This window comes from Erinaceus europaeus, chromosome 4 (assembly GCF_950295315.1).
Source record: "Erinaceus europaeus chromosome 4, mEriEur2.1, whole genome shotgun sequence".
In the NCBI taxonomy this organism is placed as follows: Eukaryota; Metazoa; Chordata; class Mammalia; order Eulipotyphla; family Erinaceidae; genus Erinaceus; species Erinaceus europaeus.
This window is the reverse complement of record NC_080165.1, coordinates 123,462,575-123,484,525: the sequence shown is the minus strand read 5'-3', so window position 1 is coordinate 123,484,525 and position 21,951 is coordinate 123,462,575. Positions and strand designations below refer to the sequence as shown.

Here is a 21,951-nt window from a genome sequence, read left to right as displayed (position 1 = left end):
TTGTAGTTATTATTGTTGTCATCGCTGTTGGATAGGACAGAGAGAAATGAAGAGATATGGGGAAGACAGAGAGGGGGAGAGAAAGATAGACACCTGCAGACCTGCTTCACCACACGTGAAGCGACTCCCCTGCAGGTGGGGAGCCGGGGGCTGGAACCGGGATCCTTATGCAGGTCCTTGTGCTTTGAGCCATGTGCACTTAACCCGCTGTGCTACCACCCGACTCCCAATGCTGTTACTTTCTAATAGATGTTTTAGAACTGGAGAACATACTGAAGAAGCAAGCAAAATATTAAAATAGGATGAGTAAGGTAGTTCACCCTAGAAGCTGTCACTCCCGTGAGAGTATCTTGTCAGCCTCAGCCCTTGAAATAAATCTATACCGTCAAAAAAGGAGAGACTTTTTCATGTGGCACTTCTAACTTTAATAATAAATGACACTACTGTTTATTACTGTTGTCAAATTTTCACATCATAAAAATTCTGTAAGTAATTTCTTTTATTTATTTATTTATTTATTTAGCCTCTATGGTTATCACTGGGGCTTGGTGCCTGCACTACGAATCCACTGTTCCTGGAAGCCACTTTTTTTCCAATTTTGTTGACCTTGTTATTATTGTTGTTATTGCTGTTGTTGTTAGGACAGAGAGAAATCCATAGAGGAGGGGAAGACAGAGAGGGGGAGAGAACCTTAGACACCTGCAGACTTACTTCACCAATTGTGAAGTGACTCCCCCACCAAGTTGGGGAGCCAGGGGCTCAATCCAGGATCCTTGAGCCACTCCTTGTGCTTCACACCATGTGCATTTAACCTGCTGCCCTACCAGCCGGCCCCCTTCTGTAAGTAATTTCCATTTGTACAAGAAAACAGTACAAAAACATTTGAAGAAAAACTGACATTTTTAAAACATTAAAAATAAAAGAAAATACATTTAGGATGAGATGTTCTTGAAATATACAAACCACCTAAAATCTAAAGTTTTCAACAAATTCAGTGGGGGTGGGGTGGGGAGAGGCTAGAAACCTTTTCTTTATAATGCAAACACAAAAAGGTTAAGACTTATCAGATCATTTATCTTAAACATAGCAGCCTGAAATCAATTCAGTTCCAAATGAAAAGCACAAAGTTTTATAGGGTTTTAAGTATTTGTGGTCACTGAAACACATTTCAAGTTTTATTTAGATTGTTTTCACACCTGGCCCTGAGTTAAGAGGAACAAAAAATTGAAACGAACTCTATCAGTTTAGTCTATAATCACTACTGCCGAAGGCCAGACATTGCAGTGGGAAAGGACCCAGGTTCAAGCCCTTGGCCCCCACCTGCAGGGGGAAAGCTTCATGAGTGGTGAAGCAAGGCTGCAGGTGTCTCTGTTTCTCTCCATCTTTATCTCTCCTGATTGTCTCTTAATTTTTCTATATATCTATCCAATAATAAATAAATGTTTATTTTAAATCAGTCCTGCCATTTCCACATTATTTAGTAAATAAATAAATAGAAGCTAGTCTTTCCTCTTTACAACAGTCATGCTATGGCAGAGTATAATGATTACTTATTTCTTTATAATGATTACTTATAGAATGATTACTTATTTCTTGGGATATACATATAGGCATACATAACTCAACCTATTTAGTTTTTACAAATCTTGAACATGAACTGGCCTATCTAATTTTGAAGAAAAAACGGGGGGGCTAGAACTTATGGAAATACAGCAGTTGACTTAACAAGAAAATCTAATAGCCTGCCTTTTTCAAGAAGTTTATTTGTTTGGTTTCCATGGGGGTATTTTTGAAGAAACTCAGCGAATTCTCTGACCAAACATAAAGCTGAAAGGTGGTAAACTTCAGATTTATAAACTCTTCTCTGTCAACAAGGAATTCATTTTCCTCATCAAAAGGTTCTCATTTGGAATATAAATAAAAGTCAAACGTCCCACAAATGACAATGTCATGACAGTCTGGGAAAACTAGACCTGTCCGCATGGCCTTAACCTTTTTCAAAAGCAGAATATGTAAATGATATCATTAAATCACTCACTTGACAGAACACATCAATCCTTTAAAAATCATCAAATATCACCAGCTTGATAGCTCTGTATTATCTTCTAAATAAAATAACCTTTTTGAGAACTGCTCTCATGAAAAATAATGCCCTGTTTGATTAAAAAATAGCCAGTGATAAGTGGTTGCTAAGAAATGCATCTTCACATAGAAAAGGGAAATTTTTTCTCAAAACATAATTTGCTACAACAGCACTAAAAAGACTGATTACTTTGCAACACATGCATTTAGGGGACCCACTGTCCTTTAGAGTAGTGTGAAAACCCTTGTAAATAAATTCAAACTACCAGTGAAACTTAGATTGATTCATCTGATGGACAAATGGTCTTAATTGCTGTCTTTCATGACCATTGTTATTTTCACACTCAGGTTCCCATTAGTAGTAACAAGTAGGAACAGATGAAACATATGTGGGTCACACACCCCCATTGTGGGAGGCCAGTCTTATCAGAAGATCTTGAAAATAGTTACTACTCAGCAATACCCTGTATATCAACATTCCTTCAATAAAGTGATGCTGAAGTTAAAGCCCACACATAATACAGACAGCTAATAGATGGCAAGGGGGACAAAAAACACTGAATGGGAAAAAAAAAAAAAAAGAATGAGAAGAGATGCCCTCAACAATTGTGCTGCAAAAACAGACATCCATACATAGAAAAGTGAAACTAGGAGAGCTGGGTGGTGGTGCAGCTGATTAAGCTTAAGGACCTGCATAAGGAACCTGGTTCGAGCCTCTGGCTTCCCACTTGCAGGGGAATCGCTTCACAAATGGTAAGGCAGGTCTGCAGGTGTCTTTCTCTTCCCCTCTCTCTCTTCCCCTCCTCTCTCCATTTCTCTTTGTCCTATCCAACAACAAAGACAGCAATAACAACAACAATAAACAACAAGGGCAACAAAAGGGGAAAAAAATTGCCTTCAGGAGAAGTGAATTTTTAGTGTAGACACTGAATCCCAGCGATAAACCTGGAGGCAAAAAAAAAAAAAGTGAAACTCAACCACCACTTAACACTATGTACCAAAATCAAATAAAAATGGATCAAAGAGATGGATATCATACTGAAAACTCCAAAATCCCAATCTTTGCCTTATCTTGGATGGAACCTGAAGGAATGAGTCAGGGAGAGTGGGGTGACGTCCCTTGTAAGTGGAACTTGAGAGACAGGGACTGAAAAGGAAAATGCTGAGTGAAATCTGGACTGGGGTGGCTTACTGCACCAAAACAAGGGACTCCAGAGGGAAGGAATAGAAGATGGGGGCTAAGAAGGTTGGGCAGAGCTGGAGGAGAGTTGGGGTCCTAAGTTGGTGGGTGACTGTTTTTGCAGACTTCCAGCACATGAGATATTATACCCATGTGTAAACAACTGTGCTATAAGCCATTAACACCCCCTATAAATGTAAGGAAAACAAAAGGAAAACCTATGGAATGTACAAGGACTTAAAGAGGAAAATTATGAACAAAGTATACTGTAGATAATATATATTACATTTTTATGATCCTCAAAAATGGATAAATTATTCTCCTCAACTTGCTAATTAAAGTATGAGGCACAAATTTTGCTCATGTTACTGGAATCAACTGTGGAACCTTTCATTAAGAACACAAAGATATACAACATATTAGGTCACACACAACACTGAATGAACCCATTTGGGATAAGTTGTATGACCCTCAGTTAAACACATATAGTACTGTGCTCAAAGACCCACTCAAGAACTGGGATCGTGCCTCCACTCCCCACATGCAGCAGAGATGCTTCAGAAGCAATGCAGTGAAGTAGGTCTGCAGGTGTCTGTCTGTCTATCTATCTCTCATCTATCTACACACACACACACACACACACACACACACACACACACACACCCCTTAGGTTTCTCTGTCCTATCAAATAAATAACGAAGAAAAGACATAATAAGGGGGCATGGCGGGAAGCTCAAGGACCAGCTTAGGGATCCTGGTTCCAGCCTCCAGGTTCCCCACCTGCAGGGGGGGGGGGGTCACTTCACAAGTGGTGAGGCAGGTCTGCAGGTGTCTTTCTCTCCCCATTTCTGTCTTCTCCTCCTCTCTCAATTTCTCTGCCCTATCCAACAACAACAGCAATAATAATAATAACAACAACAATGGGCAATAAAAGGAAAAAATTAGCCTACAGGAGCAGTGGATTCCTAGTGCAGGCACCAAGGCCCAGTGATAAAAAAAAAAAAACATAATAAAGTTACTGGTAGAACCCTCAAAGTATATAATAAGGATTCAATGACTTTCACACGTAAATCTAAAAGAATAGAAAAAGTAAATAAAATATTGCTGAATACCTTAAAAAATAATTCCATTGATATCTTGACTAAATACAGAATAACCCCAGAAGGGAAAAGTCTGAAAATTGGTACTTTCAAATAAAACTCACATTTCTTCTCGACTTTATTAAAATACCATGGTAAGTCATTTCTCCTTACAATCCTAACTCCCAGAAATAAGATATAAGAATTAGCATACAAGTTAAGCGCAGGTGGCACAAAGAGCAAGGACCTGCTTAAGGATCCCGGTTTGAGCCCCCGGACCCCCTTCCTGGGAGTTGCCTCTCAGGCAGTGAAGCAGGTCTGCAGGTATGTATCTTTCTCTCCCCCCTCTGTCTTCCCCTCCTCTCCCCATTTCTCTCTGTCCTATCCAACAACAATGACAGCAATAACAACAACAAAGATAAACAACAAGGGCAACAAAAGGGAAAATAAATAATTTTTTAAAGAATTAGCATACAATAAACAATAATTAAGTAGTTTAGAACTTCTCCATGTTTTTTTAAAGTTCAATTTAAATACTGAAATTCAAATGGCGTGGGGAGGGGTCCAGCTACATGTAAATAACTAATACTACTCAGAGCAAAATATGAGTTGTTTGGTCCTAATACATGACTGTACTTCAATACTATTTACAGGAATCATAAAAATTAAGATCACAAAACCTTAATTAAAATTATGGTCACAAGAAAATCACATTATACTTCATTATGCACTATGTGCACACACACTGCATGTAAATATTTAAATATGTAGTATGTGTACATGAACACACAAAAACATTTATTTGTTCTGCCTTTCATTATTTCATTACGGATCATTATATTCCAGTATTCTTTCCACAAATAACAGAAAATGAGCAGTTGTGTGAATCAAGGGTATGAATGTGAAAGCAGGTCATAAATCCTATCTCAAAGACATTTAAGTACATCTATTATATGAGGAACTACTCATTGTATGAAGAACACAGGAGACAGGTACGAACAATCTAAGCCATTATATCTAATTTTCTGCTCTCCATTACAAGTTGAAATCCAAAAAAATAAGCCACCAAAACCTAAGCAGCCATGACAGTGCATGTATGACTTTATCCAAACTCATTATGGAACTAATAAATGATTACATGCCCAAGCAGTTATAGAAATTATACTACAGAAGCAAAAGGTTTATTAAAATGTAAAAGAAATACATTAGTAAAAAGTACATCACAATAGAAAAAATAAAATAGCATACCCACAGAAAGAAATTGTCAGAGTTGGGATCTGAACTCAGCATTATCAATTCACTACAATAAATGACTGATCAGATGATAAGCATGTTCAGAGTCACACAGAACAGTTCCTTCAAAGGGTCTGTATAAACCTCAACTTCTACTAAGGAGAGAGCCTTGCCCATCACACCAAAGTGATGGTGCAGTGGCAATTCTGTTTTAAATTATCTTTATTTATTTATTGAATAAAGACAGCTAGAAACTAACAGGGAAGGGGGTAATAGAGAGGGAGAGAAAGATACCTGAAGCACTGCATCACCACTTGCAAAGACTTCTCCCTGCAGGTGGCGACCTGAAGCTTGAACCAGGGTCCTTGTGCATTGTAACATGTGCGATCAACAAGATGCACCACCACCCAGTCCCGTGACATTTCTTTAAGAACAAAAAGTAGGGGCCAGGCCATAGAATACACACCATCCTAAGAGAAGGCCTTGGTTCCAGTCCTGGGTTTCCACCTGCTAGGGGTTGGGGGCAGGGTACTGAGCAGTGGAGCAGTGCCACAGGTATCTCACTTTCTCCCACCTTCTCTGTCTCCCATTTCCTTCTCAATTTCTCTCTATCCTATCAAAATAAACAAATAAGGGGCTGGTTGTGAACACACATTACTATATGCAAGGACTCAGATTTGAAACCCCACTCCACATCTGCAGAGAGAACACCTTATGAGCAGTGAAGCAAGGGGTCCGGCGGTGGTTCAGTGGGTAAAGCGCATGTGGCGCAAAGCGCAAGGACCGGCGTAAGAATCCGGGTTCGAACCCCCGGCTCCCCACCTGCAGGGGATTCGTTTCACAGGTGGTGAAGCAGGTCTGCAGGTGTCTATTTTCTCTCCCCCTCTCTGTCTTCCCCTCCTCTCGCCATTTTTCTCTGTCCTACCCAACAACGAACAGCGTCAACAATGGCAATAATAATAACCACAAGGAGGCTACAACAACAAGGGCAACAAAAGGGGGAAAATGGCCTTCAGGAGCGGTGGATTCATGGTGCAGGCACCGAGCCCAGCAATAACCCTGGAGGGAAAAAAAAAAAAAAAGCAAGGGGGGAGAGGATGAAAAGAAGGAACATGTCTCTGGGAGTAGTGGGCTCATTGTGCAGTCACTGAGCCCAGTGATAACCCTGATTGCAATAAAAAGACTAAATAAAAAATTAAAAAACATAAAGTAAACTTTGAACCATATCCCATGTAAGACCTGATGTTATACATAAGATTGGACATAGTTCTGAAAGTCTGCTAACTAACTAGTAATTTTAGCAAAAGATTTTATTTAAATGGGATAGCTTAAGGTTAAAAGTCTTTATGGCTATAATACTGTCTTACCACTCCTGCTAGGAAAGCATCACTTTTCACTTCATCTCTGCAAAATACAAAGGTCTATATATAGGCATATAGACATATGTAGCTTTTCTATCTTTAAAAACATTACAATAGTGGCTATTGAGGTGACTCAGTGGCTGAACACAGCACTTGTATTTGTGAGGCTCCAAGTTCTATCACCAGCACTGCACATGCTTGGCATCTCTGTTCTGTCATTGTCTCTTTTCTTAGGTAAGCAAATACATCTTTAAAAATTAAAACATTAAAAAAGAAATAATTTTATTGGTAATTTTTGTTAAAATGCTAATTAATCCAGAAACTATATGCATTTTCAATGAACATTTTCATTGTTTTCCTGTTTTTACTCTTAACTATTTCTAGCAAAATTTCTTTTTTAAAAAACACTAGATACACAACCTAGAGAAACTCACTGAACAAAGTAATAGAGAGTAAATGTACTGAAAAATAAAATCCCCAACTGAAGCCATATTTACATTTTAGTAAAATTGGAAACCACCCAAGCTCACATTTAAACATTTCTTTATTTTGTTTTCTTTCTCTTCAGAGACATTCCTGGTGGGTTCTCCTTCATTCATATCAGACAAACTCTGGCTTCTTTCAGCAGTTGCTCCTGACTCAGCTCAAGCATAGTACGTGATGGATCATTTTTCATTTATGAAAGGACTTCTGTGGAATGCTGAAGTCATGTTAAACAGAATTCCATAATCCAATCTTCTTGAGCAAGGGCAAACATCTGCTTTCTTCAAGCTTTGGTCCTCCTCCTCCTCCTCCTCCTCCTCCTCCTCCTCCTCCTCCTCTTCTCCTTCTCCTTCTCCTTTTCCTCCTCCTTTCTCTTTCTTCTCCTCTTCCTTACTTTTCCCCTCTCCTCCCTCTCCCTCTCCCTCTCCCTCTCTCTCTCTTTCCCCCCTCCACCCCCCTTCACTGCCAGGATCAACTTTTTCAGTTAGAAAGAGAGAAACAGGAAACAAAAGAAAGGCACCACTTTACCACCCACTAACCAGTGCACTGGAGACCAGGCTGAAATTTGAACCAGTGCATGACAAAGCAGACACCACCTTTCCAGGTGAATGCCCTAGGAGAATAATTTATATCTGATTGGCAAAATTAACTTAAATACACTCAACGACATTTTAAAAAATACAAACAGCTTAGTTTTGTAAGACTTTGAAAATCACTTCAAGGACATGATAATCAACTAATCCGAATGCATAATTAAAACGAAACTTAAAAGTAAGTATAAAAAATTCTATTCCTCTTTTCATATAAAATCTCGTTCCTATAGAAAACATCTAGACTTTGTGTGATGTAGAAAATAGATCAGTGTATGGGTGGTTTCATAGTTTTAAAGATATACTCTTGGGGTTAGGTGGTGGTACACTTGGCTAAGTGTACACACTACCATATAGAAGGACCTAGATTTGAGCCCCGGGCCTCACCAGCAGAGGGAAAGTTTCACAAGTGGTGAAGCAGTGCTGCAGGTGTCTCTCTCCTCTCTACCTCTCCCTCCCTCTTAATTTCTCTCTCTTCTGTCAAGTAAAATAAACTTTAAAAAAATAAAAGCAAAAAAATTCTTAATAGAAATAAGGGGTATTAATACCAATTCTTTACTTAGGTAATGATAATTAGAATTAGGATAATCATTTCTATTGTATACTAACTATTGATGCTGGGCTTATCAGTCAATTTCTCCCATTATAAAGATCATTTTAGATGACAGTTTGGCCTTCTACTAACCCAAAGCAAAATATAGACACAAATAAAAGCATCACAATAATGCTTTCAATAATGTCAGAAATGTTGTCAGAAACTTTACTTCCTATAAAAGAAGCACTCTGACACTCTAAGGTCCTTGGTTCAGTTCCCAACACTACCTTAAGTCAGAACTGAATAGCGCTCTGGTCAAAGTCTCTTTCTCTCTCTCCATCTATCATTAATAAATAAATTAAATAAATAAATAAATAAATAAATTATAATGAAACATACTGAACCTTAGGCAAAGTTTTAGTGAAACTATTGAGAGAAATTTTGTCCAAGTGAGTAGAATCATAAAAAATTTCTCCTCGGGAGTCGAGCAGTAGCAAAGCGGGTTAAGCGCATGTGGTGCAAAGCTCAAGGACAGGCATGAGGATCCCGGTTTGAGCCCTCGGCTCCCCAACTGCATGGAAGTAGCTTCACAGGCGGTGAAGCAGATCTGCAGGTGTCTATCTTTCTCTCCCCCTCTCTATCTTCCCCTCCTCTCTCCATTTCTCTCTGTCCTATCCAACAACGATGACATCAACAGCAATAATAACCATAACAATAATAAAAGCAAGGGCAACAAAAAGGAAATAAATATTTTTTTAAAATCTTTAAAAAAAATTTCTCCTCACATTTTCTTAAGAGTGTACAAAGTCATCATTTAGAACAATTGCCACTCAAAATAAACATTTCTCAAGCAGAAAAAAAAAAATCCTAGACAGACATTTAATTGTCATGTGAGTCAATGGCTATTAGAACCTAATGGAAAGAGCCAAATGGAGATTGCCGAATAAGGTTTTGCTCAGGGTCTTGTAAAGATTCAGGTTGGTCTCTATTTTCATTTCCTCATTTCTATACCAACAACAACAAAATTTGGCTTCACATTCTCTATTCTGCATCTAGTTACTAAAGATAACTGCTGTGTGAATTAATTTCCATATTATCCTATGACATTTAAGCTACCTGTTATATACATTAAGGCACTACTAAGGTCATGGTTATGAAAACATTTAGGTGGTATACTTATTGTTTTATAGCAACACAAAATTTTAAAAGTTATATGATCACTAATTTGGAGAATCATAAAAGGGAAAAATTAGTTCACCACAATAAAATATTATTACTGTTTTTTATTTTTTGAGACTTTACTCCCCCCCCAAAGTCAGCTGTATGATAACAAATTCAGTTATGTTAGAAATCCATGCCTGAGAGAGATCTGGGTCTGCGAGAAAAATCTCAAAGATGAAAAGCTAACTTTTTTTCTATATACTCCATATAGATCAAGGATATGGTTACCAAAAACAGAGATGTAAGAGTATCTGAAGACTTGAAATCCTTTACTCATCAAAGTGACTGAAGAACTAGATCCCATTTATTACTTCACTCCCCCCCATTACTGACCTTAGATCTATTAAATTGTACAATTTGCTTATGAAATGCAAACACTTTTTTTCCAGAATGAAACATAAAAACTTAGACATTTCTAATTTCAAACATGAGGGAGTGATAAGCTGGCAAAAAAGAAAAAACACTTGAATAATAGATTAAAAAGCCATAGCAGTGTAAGATAGCATTTGAAGTCTGGTGTCCGCTGTGCAGTAGAACAACTTTCCTGAGTAACTTCTTACCACAAGTTAAATGGAAATTTGAATTTTTAAATCAATAAAAGAGGACAAAAAGACATGGTTATATAATGGGTCATGATGCAAGTAAAGGAAAAGTGCATCAAAATGAGTTTTGTCTAAATCTTTTGCAAAATATCAAAGGGTAGGAGATTACTATTGACGGAACAAGAAATAATGATAGGAGGGGAGATGACATTATTTTTGTTGGACAATTTGGTTTTCTGTTTCAAAGTTTTATTTTGTGACTTTGTTTTGTTTTAATGAGACCACAGTTCAGCTCCAGCTTATGGCAGTGCCAAGGATTGAACCTAAGGCCTCTGAGGTTCAAGTGTGAAAGTCTGTTACATAAATAATTGTGCTATGTCCCAGGCCCTTAACCAAAGTCTGTGGTATATTTTAATTTTAATACAGAAATTGCAATTCAAGAAATCTACTCTACAGAAATGTTTACAAGTGAACTGTTCTGAGTCCTCCAAATGCAATTTATTGCAACCCCCAAATAATATTTATAGGTCTTTTCAAAGACAACCTTCAAACTTAAAGGGCACCTGCAGCAAAATTACTTTCAAATACAATCATAGACTTTGAACTAATCCACACTAGTATGGTATTATAATAACTCATTCACAAGGGGACTATGATTATATAATACAGTATAAATATTATTAATTGGTAGGCAAATTATATTTTAAGAGGAAATATAGAATCTAGCACTTATTTGGCAAATATTGAGACAATAAAATGAAGCAAAGATATTATAAAGGTAAAACTATATCTTTGAGCGAAGTATACAAATAGTCATAGGAGATCAGTGACACAAAAGTATCCTTTCCTTGTCACCAATTTTTTCAAAAGACTGAGAAAAGTACTTATGAGATGTACTGTTTTGTAATAAAACATTTAAGTAAGATTGATTACATCAATACCATTTTAAGTCAGTCAAAAATAAGATTATCTAAAAGAATCCTTTGGTTATAATACCCAAGTGTTTACCCAGCAGCTAGTAATATAACTTAGTTCCTTTACACATATCACTTGAGTAATTTCAGATCTCATCTGAAGGAATAAACAATATGCAAAATAAATTAAGAAATGATAGAGAACTAAACAGATCACAAGCATTTCTCATGCTACTTTATCTGCAAAGTGTAGATTTATAACTTTGTAAGAGAATATATACAAGACATATTGCCATAAGATTGTGACTAGCTAGCTATTATTCCTAACATTATTCAATTCAACATTTTTAAGTAACCTAGTATTAGTGGAATAAAATATCTTCCTAGGAATAGCATTTTTCAATTAGTGGAATATCATGTAATTAACATTCCTAATAAATGTTTAATTTATTAAGGAAATCAGAAAAAATGTCTTCAAGCCTCTAGTCCCTTCTTGATCTCTTTTCCTCTCTCATAACTTTGTGTTTAACTTTAGACTGCAATTTGAATATTCACATAGATTTGGGGGTGTTTTGTTTGTTTGTTTGTTGTGGTTGTTTGTTTGCTTTGTGTCATCACCTAGATGTCACCACTCCAGGTCAACTATTTCACATAGAAAGAGAAATAAGAGGGAGTCTGGCGGTAGCGCAGCAGATTAAGCGCAGGTGCCGCAAAGCGCAAGGACTGTTGTAAGGACCCGGGTTTGAGCTGCCAGCTCCCCACCTGCAGGGGAATCACTTCACAAGCAGTGAAGCAGGTCTGCAGGCGTCTTTCTCTTCCCCTCTCTGTCTTCCCTTCCAATCTCCATTTCTCTCTGTCCTATCCAACAACAATTACAACAATAATAACTAGAACAACAATGAAACAAGGGCAACAAAAGGGAATAAACAACTAAACACTAAAAAAAATTTTTTTTAAATAAGAAAGTGAGTAAACATAGCATAGTCCAAAGATTTCTACAATGTAGTAGAGTTTAGGCAAGAATCTGGATCACACACATAGCAAAGCAGGTACACTATCCAATGGATCGATTTTACTGGCCCTAGCATAGATTTATACACAAATGAAAACAGTGGATGGAAGAAGTAAGGTTGGGGCAACGAAGAGAGGAATGTTATGGTATAGAACAAGCAAATGGCTGATATCCCAAAGAGTCATTAATTTCCGCAAAGAATCACTCAGTATATGCTCTATAGTGTAGGCAATAATGGGAAGAAAGGCTGTTGGGTTAAAGAAGAGAAGAAAGGGAGTCAGGTGGTATAGCACAGTGGGTTAAGCGCACGTGGCACAATGCACAAAGACAGGCGTAAGGATCCTGGTTAGAGCCACAGCTCCCCACCTGTAGGGGATTCGCTTTACAAGCGGTGAAGCAGTTCTGCAGGTGTCTGTCTTTCTCTCCCCCTCTCTGTCTTCCCCTTCTCTCTCCATTTCCCTCTGTCCTATCCAACAATGATGATATCAATAACAACAACAATAATAACTACAACAATAAACAACAAGGGCAACAAAAAGAAAATAAATACATGAAAAAAAACTAAAAGAAGAGAAAGCCAAAGGAATAACAGTATCTACTGACAAAGTAACACAAGATTAGGACAAGAGGGTGAGAGTGAAGCATGGGGGTGGGGGGGAAGTGCTGAACTTGAAGTATTCAAAGATGGAGATTAGGAAGGAGAGATAACTGAAGTGGGGACTAAATGCACTGCAAAGGTGAGCTTGTGACCTACTCAAACTCTGTGGGAAGTGATAACTCAGGTATGATTAGCTGAGCATGCATATGGAACTAGAACTGTATAAAGATTATAGCTTTCAGAACTGCCTGTGTATTAGATACTTTTAGATAAAGAGACTTTCAAATTCTGTTTCAACAGGTTTTAACCTATCTTAAAGGACTTGTTTTAGTAATGACCTTGCTATGACAGGCCTATAAGCTAATATATCCCACAAGAGCAGAATTATCCAATTATAGAATTCTACAGTCCACTTCTACATTCACCCTAAGTAACCGTTAAAAGGCATTTCATATCAAGATTTGTTTTTCTTTTCCTTGTATTCAAAGCATCTTATAAAAAAAGAATAAGAAAATAAATAAAAGACATTCCCCCCCCATGGAGGCATGGGGGGGGGGGGAATAGCATGTTGCCAAGAATAATTATTTCACATAAAAATATTAAAAGCCACTAGAAGCAACTTGTCAGTGAAAACACAGTCATGGAATAAGGTATCTGTGATTTCCTTAAAGACTACAAAAGCTCAGTGAATAAAAGGTTATTGCATCTGATTCAATGGAATTGATTACACTGCCAGTAGTGAAGTGAAAATTGTGTGAGTCAGTGAATACAATTTCATAGTACTATGGAACACTGGTCAAGAAGTCAGAAGGGTTGGGAGCTACAGGGCAAGTAATTGAAGGCAGGAGAACTAACTTGCTGACCAATCACAAATTTGGTTGAACTGACCTTTTAATGAAAAAAACTTTCTTTCAGGCCTTGAATGTATGATCATACTTACAACTATAATCCTCAAAGAAAACCAAACTGAACTCAGACCTCTTCTTAAGACACAAAGTAAACCATCCCAAGGATCCAGGGAGGCAAATGCATAGTACTTTTCTGAGTCTCACTATAAGCAAGGAGAAAAGTCATATCTAAACCTGGCAGCATTATTGTATACACCATGTACCAGACCACATCAGCCTATATTTTCAGACAGAGAAAGGAGAGATTTCTTTCCACTCCTCGAGAGCAGTTTTCATTTCAGCCTACGACAAAATTTATTCTCTCTATATTGATAGCTTCAAACAAATATAAGTAACAGCGAGCTATCACATGTGCCATTTGATGAATAGTTTTGGCAATTATTGCCTTTAGTTGCAATGAAATTCACAAAGAAAACGCAGAAAGATCTTATGGCTCTCAAAGGGGATTAAAGATAGATTTGATCACTATACAAAGTGTAACATCAATAATTTTTCACATATGAAATATTTAATCCAGCTCACAGTACATGATAAGCATTAATTATATACATACATAAGTGCATATATACATATGTGTACATATGTACATATACATATTCAACACTTATCTATGCCCTTGAGAGAACTATGGTGGTTCTCTCTGGTAATGGAAATGCTATGGAATTATACCCCTATTATCTTATCATCTTATAAATCACTATTAAGTCACCAATAAATAGATAGATAAATAAATAAGATACAACAAAACAGTCAGTTGGGAGAGATAGCTCAACAGATAAGATACATACATGCCTTTCCACACACTGAACCCTCACCTAAATTCCACCACCATGTGGGAGGCGCTAAAACACTAAAACAGGAAAGGTTCTAGTATTGTGTTGTCTCTTCCATCCTTCAGTGTCTGTCTTTCTGTCTTAGCTGGTCCATAGCAGTGAAATTGCATGTGTGCATCAACCTGACTCCACAAACGGAGTAGGGTAGGAAAGAAAAACTACTAGATATCTTTTGAGTATTTATCCAAATTGTATTTTGGGGTATTTGCCCAAATGAAACAACACCATTAACACAAAGTGTTACATGTGCCACCATGTTCATTGTAACTTTATTTACAATTGGCAAGAACTTAAAATGAGCTAATTATCCATTAACCAGTATTGGTGAATCGCAAAGATTTAGCAAATCAGTAAATTTTATGTAAGCTACAGCACATTTCTTCTTTCTGTCCTTTCTCCCTGGTTCCTTCTTTGAAAAGAAAGAAGCACAGTCTCATTTTAGCAGCTGTGACTCAGCTGTCTACTCAACATGCCTGCGCCAGGAATTTAGACATACCTTCACAGATGTCATTTACAAGCAAGAAATTGTTGGGAGAGCAAGGGGACATGCCTCTTTCAGCATCTCCTTTGTGTAATAAATATTTTAAACCCAGCTTATTTCAGCATCTATAACCCATACATTTCCTCAGTAGTAAAGGACATTTAGTTTACTACAAGTAGCTATTTGAAGATAGTAATAGTACTTAAGCCCGCCTACATAGTTCTAAAGCTGTTAGGATGTCACCAGATCCTAATTGGTGAACTGACAAGGGTTCAAGCGATCTTAAAAAAAAAAAAAAGAAAGAAAGAAAGAGAGAAATAAAATGTCACAGATACCTGTTAATGATCTCTCTGCATCAAGTGTCTGAAGATAAATGCACAAAATGACATATAGCTGTCCCACAAATCAATGAGGCTCACCATAGTTATCCAAGAAAATGTGAGGTTCAATTTGTTTTAAATGCTTATTTACTTAAAATAAAGGAATATGAACATGTAAGATGCTGCCAAAGAGCCTCAAGTCGATCAAGTACAATTCTCCACCCAGTAAAGGAATGTCTTCCAGACTCTAAGGACAGATGGTATCTCTACATCTGCTAGAATATTTCCAAGTCTTTCATCTTAAGGCAAGACATGTGTGGCTTCAGTGGTATTCTGTCAGTGCCATTCTATTGATGGTTTTGAAATCACTATTCAGATGGAATGGTATGATACTTAAAAAAAAAAATTTAATCTTCCCAGAAAATACAACCTATTGAACTCAATATGGCTATTAAAGTTAAGAAATGGAAAGAAATAAAACTTAAGGATCATTTAAGCACTGGCTACTTTTTGCTTTAATCAACATCACAGTCCATGTATATTTAATTATGTAGAGGGTCTGCAGGTAAACATAGGTGAAGTTTACCTACTTTGATCATTCTAGTAAAATAATTACCCTCCTATACTGAGTCAACTTTACAAAACAAAGCTTCTCTTTAACTTTTCTTCTTTTTTAATTTATTATTATTATTTAATAATGATCAACAAGACCACAGTATAAGAGGGGTTCAATTCCACATAATTTCCACCACCAGAATTCTGTATCCCATGCCCTCCATTGGAAGCTTTCCTATTCTTTATCCCTCTGGGAGTATGGACTCAGGGTCATTATGGGGTGCAGAAGGTGGAAGATCTGGCTTCTGTAACTGCTTCCCCACTGGACATGGTGTTGGCAGGTCAGTCCATACTCCCAGTCTGTCTCTATCTTTCCTCAGCGGGGCAAGATAAAGTCTACTACTAATTTTCCTCTTCTATGTGAGTTTAAAATGACAGCTTTTTTTTTTTTTTAAGTTAAGACATAAATCAAGAAAGCAAAAATGACAACACTAAGATTCTGATGTTCCAGGGTTTCTGTCTCCAGGGAAGGAAGTCATAAGCGTTTTTGTTTGTTTGTTTGTTTGTTTTTACACATAAACCTTCTTAGACATAGGAAATGATAAAAAAAAAAGACACTACTGGGCAAAGGGTAGATAGCATAAGAATTATAATTATGCAAAGAGGATCTCATGCCTGAGGCTCCAAAACCCCATGTTCATTCCCTGCACCACCTTAAGCCAGAGCTGAGCAGTGCTCTGGTAAAAAAAAAAAAAAAAAAGATACTACCAAGGGCTCTGTCTGTTGCACACAACCCTGCAATATGTTTTAGTCAGCTTATCTCCTTTAGCTGATTTAATTTTCAAATATTTTTGCCTAATGTGCAGACATTAATTTTTCTCAGAGTGCAAGACTTTGATTGCAGGTGCTGTAGTGCGATTCATTAATTTGAAATAAATAAACAAATAAATAAAGACGAAAAGTTAGACTGTTTTGCCACAACTTATTTTCAAAACCACATCTTCTGGAGAAGATTAGTTATTGTACTGTTATGTCCAGGTGATCCTAATGTAATAAAGTCATTTATAAGTTTTTCTAAATGTGATTTAGAACATGGGGAACCAAACACATAACCTAATTGCTTTTTTTCTGTACAACATATGTGTCAGACACTTTAAATTATAGTGTCACTTGCTATTTACAAACATTTCATTCAATTTTATTATTTAGTTTAATATTGACAAAATTTATTCCCCACAATTTTGTGTGTAAATTATTATACTGAATATTTGAATAATCTCAAATTTTTTTTCTCATTTTACAATTGAGAAAACTTAAATATCACAATTGATTTGTTCACTTACCGTAACTATATGTTGCTAAATTAAAGTCTATATATCTCTTATGCTAATGTTTATGAATGTGTCAATCCACACAAAATACAAAAGCAGCTGCAATCTAATGACATGTTGTAAAATGAGAAGATGGCATAGACTTCAAAAACATTAAATCCAGGAGAAATTGTTACAATCTTAGGTAATCTTGTTTTTTCTCTGATGCAAAATTTCTCTAATTTCAGCTCACTTCCTCACATGACATAAGGGTCTACCCAACCTGACAGAAATATTGTTTGAAGGTCACCTCACAAACTTTCACCAGAGGAGTCTCAAAATTCTAGGTAAAGACTTATTTGTGAATGTTGAAAAGAAAAGAGTTGTTTTATTTTTCCCCATAAGAATCCTAGCTTTAGTTCTTGAGAAAAATTTACATAAGGTATATTAAAAGTTAATTAGTGAGTCAGAAGACTAGCTCACTGGACCTAGAGTCATGTATACAGCCTACAGTGCGGTCCCCACCATCACCACCGCATGGGAGTGCACAAGCAACAGAGGCAGCTCAGACACTGTGCTGTCTCTCATTCTCTAAATGAAACAGTGTTCTAGGAGTAGTGAAATCACCCATGTGCAAGGCCCAAATTCACCTCCAAAATAGTTGATTTATGTATAAGATAGCTCAAAAGACACATACCAAAATTAAATATTTTATTTTTATTTATTTTATTTTTAAAATAAAGCATTATTTTATATAAACACAATACAATTTTATTCACAATTCAGCAGTGAAAAGATGCCATTGGAAATATGAAGGATCAAAATTGCATCATTTTCAAAAGTCAATCTCATGAGACTGACCAGTTGACTCTTGAAGATGATTTCCATCTGTTCCATCTCCTATATTTCTGAGAAAACAGATAAACAGATGAATGGCACTTGACCCCAACAAGTGGCAGTTGAGTTACAGATGATAATAATGTGAAAAATCAAATCCTGATCCAACAAATGTTATGGCTACAATTATAAAGTATTCCTGATGTTTGCTGACTTAGTTCTACTAACCTGTGTGAATTTACCAAGAAATATAATTTTAATAACTGAAAATAAAAATGGAAACTATCGTTCTTCAATGTATAATAAAAAATTGTTAAGATCAAATGTCTGGGGATTACACTCGGGTGATATTTTTGGTATTTTGGTATGAACCTTATCAGAATTTAGTAAGTGTAGGTATTATCAAATGGAGTTCAACTGAATAAACACTTATTGAAAATCCAGCAATGTAATTGTTCCTGGGAATATAGAGATGGAAAAATTGCTGTCATAAAGGGGCCTTGCAGAATAATTATAATCGCAAAATATACACCGAAAATCTAACTACAGAGACAGCGATTGATAAACACTAAATATGATCATGTAGTTACTAAAACTTCAGAGAAAATCTGACATATGAACTAAGTCTGGAAGGAAAAAATGAAGATAGTCAGGTAATGAAAACAGCATGTTAAAAAATGAGATTACTAAGGTCGAAATAACTGTATTCAGGCAGTAACAAGTTTAAGAGAGATTCTAAGAAAGAAGCAGAAATAAAATAGTATTGCTTTCAACACTATCCTAGATTTGCTTCCTATGTAAGAGACCACATTAGCAGTAGCATTAAAAAGATTGACAAAGTGCCAGGCAGTGGCACACCTGGTTAAACACACACTGGTGAGCAAGAACCCTGGTGCAAGTCCCTGTTCCCCACCTGCAGGGGTAAAGTTTCACGAGAATTGAAACAGGACTACAGGTTATCTCTCTGTCTCTCTCCTATACCTCTCCCTCCCCTCTTAATTTCTCTGTCTCTATGCCATAATAAATAAATAAAAATTTAAAAAGAGATATTTTAAAAAAAGAAAAAGAGATTGGCAAGTGGGGCCAGCGGTGGTGCACCTAGTTAAGCGTGCACATAACACCATCTGCAAGGACCCAAGTTCCAGCCCCCACTCCCCACCTGCAGGGGGGAAAGCTTCACAAGTGAAGCTTGTCTACAGGTGTCAATAATTTCCCCCCTATATATCTCCATTTTCCCCTCAATGTACTACAGATTACTGTATGGCTTTCCCCCACCCATGCCCATGGTCATAAGCATGCTGCCTCCTTTACACTACTACTGCCTGTCTTGAGCATGTGTGTTCAGTGGTGCTGTTCTTCTGGAGTGTTACATTTGTGCACATTTACAGCAGAACAGTATCTGCAATTCCCTGGTTCTTTTGGGGTTGACTCTGCATGACAACAAAAGCCATTTTCTTATTAGGGATTTAATAATGATCAAAAAGATTATGGAACAAGAAGGGTACAACTCCACACAATTCCCTCCACCAGAGTTCCATATCCCATCCCTTCCATTGGAATGTTCCCAATTCTTTATCCCTCTGGGAGTATGGACCAAAGAACTTTATGGGGTGCTTCTACACTGGGCATGGGCATTGACAGGTTGATCCATTGCCCTAGCCTGTCCAAAGTCCCTATTTCAATTCCTGGCACCACCAGGGATTCAAACTGAGCAGTGCTCTGCTTAGGAATTTTTACAAAATAAAATGTTTGTAAATCTTTTATTTTTTTAATTACCTGTATTTATTGGATAGAGACAGCCAGAAATCAAGAGGGAAGGGTTGATAAAGAGGAAGAGAGACAGAGAGATACCAGCAGCCCTGCTTCACCACTTGTAAAGCTTTCCCCCTGCAGGTGGGGACCGGGGGCTTGAACCCAGGTCCTTGTGCATTGTAATACATGTGTTCAACCAGTTATGCCACCACCTGGGCCCCAATGTTTGTAAATCATAAAAATTAAAATGCCTAAGGGCTTAGAGGTTGGTCACCTTGTATGCTGTGCAGCTTATAATGTTCCAGGTCCTGGGTTTGTGATCATTGTAGGGTGGAGACTTCACATGCTGTGAAGTGTTGCTGCAGGTCTCACTTCTCTCTCCCCACTCTCTCTCTCTGTCTCTCTCTTTCAGTCTTACACACACACACACACACACACACACACACACACACACACACACCTTCTTTTCCGCTCTCTCACCCTCTACTATATAAGAAAGAAAAAAATACCCAAAAGGACCAATAAAGTTGGCAGTGAGTCCCAGTGATAACCCTGATGACATAAATAAATAAATAAATAAATAAATAAATAAATAAAACTAAAATGCCAAAACAGAGTAGCCAGTATGAAGGTCATACATAGGAATACAAGAGAGTCAACTAAAATTTCATAATTTCTCCATGAATAGCACAATTTTGCTTCAATCTCTCAAAAGTATTGGCCAATGACTATCAGTAACTACATATACTATATATACTGCCTATTCATAGACAACTGCAATTATTAAAGTTGAAAACTGCAATTATTAAAATGCAGATACAGAAAACAATAACATTGCTATGGAGAGCTTGGGAGTTGTTTTGTACTACTAGCAGGCATACAGCATATTAATATAAGGAAACTAATTGCTGGCATATCATTAGAAGGTCCTTTTTGCGTCTATCACTATAAATCACTCGAACTTCAATAACAAACATTTAATAATTAGGCAATAATGTTGCGATTTTATACTGATTTTCTTAAAAAACAAGACAATATCTTTGATCTTAACAATATTTCTATCACTTGGCATTTTTCTTTAATTTATTAATTCCTAAAAAGACTGCCATTAATTCAGAATTGATCTCTCCTCCCTGAGGTGAAAACAGATATCTGCAGTAACTCTAATTTACGTAATTTAGTTTTTTAAAATCAGAATTAACATGGTCCTTATCATTTTTAATTCCAAGATACATCCACAGCACCTCTTTTCCCACTCTTCAAAATCTGAAGTAGCAGACTCAAACCCATGGCTATAAGAGGAAATGGAAAAGAAAAGTAGTGCAGGTGCAAATGTATGCATTTATTTTAAAAAGCGTCCAAAGATGATGCACTCTGTAAAACACTATTTTTTGATAAAGAAGAAGTTAAAAGGTCATTTTGCCAATACCATATTTTGATAAATGACTTCTATTCAACACTTAACTAGTTATGACCATTTAAAATCTACTAGGTAAAATATTCTCACGGTAATCATAACTCCATCACACTCTGTCCCTCTTCAAAATTTGAAAAGAGAAATCACTTTTTTAATTTTTTTGGGAAAAAAAATGTGGTCTAAACCAAAAGATTATAGTTCTTGCAAAAAAAAAAAATCAGTATGTCTGAAAACATAGCATCAGCCTCTCTCCTTTGACCAGGACATTACTGAAAAGAAGTATCAAAAGTAGAACTAATTATGGATAGGATGAATCATATCTCAGCCAGATTTGAAACATTGTATTGCGTCTTTGACTTCTTAATCAAACAACTGACTTGCCTTCACCTTTCTCTTTTTCTATCTTTATTTTTTTTTATTAGGGGATACAGTCAGTCGATAGTAAAATACAGTAGTTTGTACAAATGTAACATTTCTCAGTTTTCCACATAACAATTCAATCCTCATTAGGCCCTCCTCTGTCATCATGTTCCAGGATCTGAACCCTCTCCCCATACCAGAATCTGTTATTTTGGTGCAACACACCAAACCCAGTCCAAGTTCTACTTTGTGTTTTCTTCTTTTTCCACTTCTCTCTGTTTTTATTATTATTAATGATTTAATAATGCTCAACAAGATTGTGGGATAAGAGGGGTACAATTCCATACA

General features: G+C 36.8%; 1 protein-coding gene across 7 annotated transcripts in view; it reads right to left on the bottom strand.

Annotated features, from left to right (window-relative positions):
- PTPRK (protein tyrosine phosphatase receptor type K) overlaps positions 1 to 21,951 on the bottom strand; it is a 603,479-nt gene that overhangs the window by 466,991 nt on the left and 114,537 nt on the right. The gene's annotated exons all lie outside the window — the stretch shown is intronic.